A 5,509-nucleotide genomic window follows, 5' to 3' on the forward strand; every position below is an offset into this window, starting at 1 on the left:
CCGTGTGACTGTATGACTGAGTGACTGTGTGACTGGGAGACTGTATGACTGTGTAACTGTGTGACTGTGTGACCGTATGCCTGTGTGATTGTATGCCTGTATGACTATGTGCCTGTGTGACTGTGTGTCTGTATGACTGTGTGGGAAATACAGAAATATGACTGTATGACTGAGGGACTGTATGGCTGTGTGACTTTATGACTGTATGACTGTGCGACTGTATGACTGTATAACTTTGTGACTGTGTGACTGTATGACTGTATCACTGTGTGACTGTATGACTGTATGACTGTACGACTGTGTGACTGTGGGACTATGACTGTGTGACTATGACTGTGTGATTGTATGACTGTATGACTGTGTGAATGTATGACTGTGTGACTGTGTGACTGTGTGACTGTATGACTGTGTGACTGTATGACTGTATGACTGTATGACTGTGTGACTGTATGACTGTGTGACTGTATGACTGTATGACTGTGGGACTGTGTGACTGTATGACTGTGGGACTATGACTGTGTGACTATGACTGTGTGATTGTATGACTGAGTGACTGTGTGACTGTGTGACTGTATGACTGTATCACTGTGTGACTGTATGACTGTGTGACTGTATAACTGTGTGACTGTGTGACTTTATGACTGTGTGATTGTATGACTGTATGACTGTGGGACTATGACTGTGTGATTATGACTGTGTGATTGTATGACTGTATGACTGTGTGAATGTATGACTGTGTGACTGTGTGACTGTATGACTGTGTGACTGTATGACTGTATGACTGTGTGACTGTGTGACTGTATGACTGTACGACTGTGTGACTGTATGACTGTATGACTGTGTGACTGTGTGACTGTATGACTGTATGACTGTACGACTGTGTGACTGTATGACTGTATGACTGTATGACTGTGTGACTATGACTGTATGACTGTGTGATTGTATGACTGTGTGACTGTATGACTGTGTGACTGTATGACTGTACGACTGTGTGATTGTATGACTGTGTTACTGTATGACTGTGTGACTGTGTGACTGTATGACTGTGTGACTGTATGACTGTGTGACTGTATGACTGTATGACTGTGTGACTGTATGACTGTATGACTGTGTGATTGTATGACTGTATGACTATATGACTGTGTGACTGTATGACTATATGACTGTGTGATTGTATGACTGTGTGACTGTATGACTGTGTGACTGTGTGACTGTATGACTGTGTGACTGTATGACTGTGTGACTGTATGACTGTATGACTGTGTGACTGTATGACTGTATGACTGTGTGATTGTATGACTGTATGACTATATGACTGTGTGACTGTATGACTATATGACTGTGTGATTGTATGACTGTGTGACTGTATGACTGTGTGACTGTGTGACTGTGTGACTGTATGACTGTGTGATTGTATGACTGTGTGACTGTATGATTGTATGACTGTATGACTGTGTGATTGTATGACTGTATGACTATATGACTATATGACCGTGTGACTGTATGACTATATGACTGTGTGATTGTATAACTGTGTGACTGTATGACTGTGTGACTGTATGACTGTGTGACTGTATGACTGTGTGACTATGATTGTGTGATTGTGTGACTGTATGACTGTATGACTGTGTGACTATATGATTTGTATGACTGTATGACTGTATGACTGTATGACTGTGTGACTATGACTGTGCGACTGTATGACTGTGTGATTGTATGACTGTATGACTGTATGACTGTATGACTGTGTGACTGTGTGACTGTGTGACTATGACTGTGCGACTGTATAACTGTGTGATTGTATGACTGTATGACTGTATGACTGTGTGACTGTGTGACTGTATGACTTTATGACTTTGATTGTATGACTATATGACTGTATGAATGTGTGACTGTATGACTGTGTGACTGTGTGACTGTATGACTGTGTGATTGTGTGACTGTATGACTGTGTGACTGTATGACTGTGTGACTGTATGACTGTGTGACTGTGTGACTGTGTGACTGTATGACTGTGTGACTGTATGACTGTGTGACTATGACTGTGCGACTGTATGACTGTGTGATTGTATGAATGTATGACTGTGTGATTGTATGACTGTATGACTGTGTGACTGTGTGATTGTATGACTGTATGACTGTGTGACTGTGTGACTGTGTGACTGTATGACTGTGTGACTGTATGACTGTGTGACTGTATGACTGTGTGACTGTATGACTGTGTGACTGTATGACTGTATGACCTGATACTAGGACAATAGGACAACCTGATACTAGAACAACCTGGTACTAGGACCACGTGATACTAGGACAACCTGCTACTAGGACAACCTGATACTAGGACAACTTGATACTAGAACCATATGATACTAGGACAACCTGATACTAGGACAACCTGATACTAGGACAACTTGATACTAGAACGTATGACTGTATCACTGTGTGACTGTATGACTGTGTGACTGTGTGACTGTGTGACTGTATATCTGTGTGACTGTATGACTGTGTGACTATGACTGTGCGACTGTATGACTGTGTGATTGTATGAATGTATGACTGTGTGATTGTATGACTGTATGACTGTGTGACTGTGTGATTGTATGACTGTATGACTGTGTGACTGTGTGACTGTGTGACTGTATGACTGTGTGACTGTATGACTGTGTGACTGTATGACTGTATGACCTGATACTAGGACAATAGGACAACCTGATACTAGAACAACCTGGTACTAGGACCACGTGATACTAGGACAACCTGCTACTAGGACAACCTGATACTAGGACAACTTGATACTAGAACAACCTGATACTAGGACAACCTGATATTAGGACAACCTGATACCAGGACAAAATGATACTAGAACCACATGATACTAGGACCACCTGCTACTAGGACAACCTAATACTAGGACAACCTGATACTATGACAACCTGATACCAGGACAACTTGATACTAGAACCACATGATACTAGGACCACCTACTACTAGGACAACCTGATACTAGGACAACTTGATACTAGAACCACATGAGACTAGGACCACCTGATACTAGGACAACCTGATACTAGGACAACCTGTTACTAGGACAACCTGATACTATGACAACCTGATACCAGGACAACTTGATACTAGAACCACATGATACTAGGACCACCTACTACTAGGACAACCTGATACTAGGACAACTTGATACTAGAACCACATGATACTAGGACAACCTGATACTAGGATAACCCGATACTAGCACAACCTGATACTAGGACCACCTGCTACTAGGACAACTTGATACTAGGACAACCTGATACCAGGACAACTTGATACTAGGACCACCTGATACTAGGAAAACCTGATACTAGCACAGATATATTGAATACAACAAATAAAAAAGAAAATCTAATAGCAGCTAAGGCCATAGCGTTATCGTTTATCGATGATAAATACTAAAATCATACGAAATATAATTTACGGACGGGTCTAAGAACCCTGACAATAATAGAGTAGGACTAGTGATTTATTCAGAAGAATATAGCGATCGCGGTAAGACTAATAACAGATAACTGTTCTGTACATGTTTATATACAAGTGAATTAATAGCCATAGGTTTAGCACTTAGAATTATTGACGGGTCTAAGAACCCTGAAAATAATAGAGTGGAACTAGGGATTTATCACAAGAAAATAATATAGCGATCGCGGTATATGCCTAATACTCACGGACAAATTATCCCCACAACAATCTTTAGAAGAAAAAAAACAGTACAAGAAAAACCGAACTTAACTCTATTATAACCTCGGTATAAACACTCAAAACCCAAGGAATATCCGTTATTTGAACATGCACCAGCTCGTGTAGACATTTCAGGAAATGAAAAAGCCGATAAATGAGCCAAAAAGGCACTAAAACATAAAACAATTCAGTGCAAAGTTAGTCTATTAAAGAAGAAACATACTCTCTAATTAACAAATCCATAGATAAAAAATGGATAAAAACATGAAGCGAAGAAGGGAAAAATAATGTAATACGGAAAATATTAAAAGAAACAATTAAAAAACTAAATGATATGGCCATAGCAAGCTTGCAGATGAGCTACAACCAAACTTAAGGGGCTATTTAGTCAAGTGACAACCTGAAAATTGAGTCGATACTGAAAATATTTATCTCCTAACGGACGTTTTCGTAGTTGATCATGACCTGACCTCACGCCAACGTCCAGTGTGGTCAGTTTCATCTTTTGGGAAAGCCTGTGATAAAAATAGTTACGACAGAAATAGCGCAATATCCGGGCCTTTCAGTGAGAAGTAAACATGTACAGCACTACGCTGTCGACCGACAACACAGTACCAGTTACGAGACTGAGGTCACACATAATGCATTCTTGAATTTATAAGTATAAGTATCATGATATATACCTCTAATCAGATATTTCTGTTCATATTTGGATTTGAATTAAAACGAACAGGTTTAATTAGAGCATGCACGCACTGAGAGGGTGCCGCAGGGAGAATTTCAAACCGCAGAAAGTACGATATCAATATAGATCACTCGATCATTTATAACGATGTTTGAGATAAAGATGATGTTGGAAGATGATTTTGATTCAGAATAAATGCATGTACTTGTATTCCAGAGAGTCTAGGTGAATAAAGCGAGAAGTTACCTTCTTTCCTCAGCTGGAATGAAATTTGTGTTAGCTAGAAATACGGCTGTACAGTTAAGGATTTCCCCATTAATGATTAAAAACGCCAAGAAAACATTGTCACTTGTGAACTTCTCGACATGAATCGTTCATAAGGAGTATCAAACTATAGAATCATGAAGAATTTTGTGACAACATCATAAAAAACTTACTTCACTTAATTGTCCCAAAGTGATTTGATTGATTTTTTTTTACCTAACTGTCCACACTGTAACGCAAACGAAAGAATAGAACATGTTTTTTTGCGATTGTGATAGTGCCAATAGAACATGGTTTTTTGTGTTTGTGATAGTGCCAAAAAACATGTGTTTTGTGTTTGTGATAGTGCCAACAAACATGTGTTTTGTGTTTGTGATAGTGCCAAAAAACTTGTGTTTTGTGTTTGTGATAGTGCCAACAAACATGTGTTTTGTGTTTGTGATAGTGCCAATAGAACATGTTTTTTGTGTTTGTGATAGTGCCAATAGAACATGTTTTTTGTGTTTGTGATAGTGCCAACACACATGTTTTTTGTGTTTGTGATAGTGCGCCAATAGAACATGTTTTTTGTGTTTGTGATAGTGCCAATAGAACATGTTTGTTGTGTTTGTGATAGTGCCAATAGAACATGTTTTTTTGTGTTTGTGATAGTGCCAACAAACATGTTTTTTGTGTTTGTGATAGTGCCAACAAACATGTTTTTTGTGTTTGTGATAGTGCCAACAAACATGTTTTTTGTGTTTGTGATAGTGCCAACAAACATGTGTTTTGTGTTTGTGATAGTGCCAACAAACATGTGTTTTGTGTTTGTGATAGTGCCAACAAACATGT

The sequence above is a fragment of the Mizuhopecten yessoensis genome, unplaced genomic scaffold (assembly GCF_002113885.1).
Source record: "Mizuhopecten yessoensis strain PY_sf001 unplaced genomic scaffold, ASM211388v2 scaffold3525, whole genome shotgun sequence".
NCBI classification, from domain to species: Eukaryota; Metazoa; Mollusca; class Bivalvia; order Pectinida; family Pectinidae; genus Mizuhopecten; species Mizuhopecten yessoensis.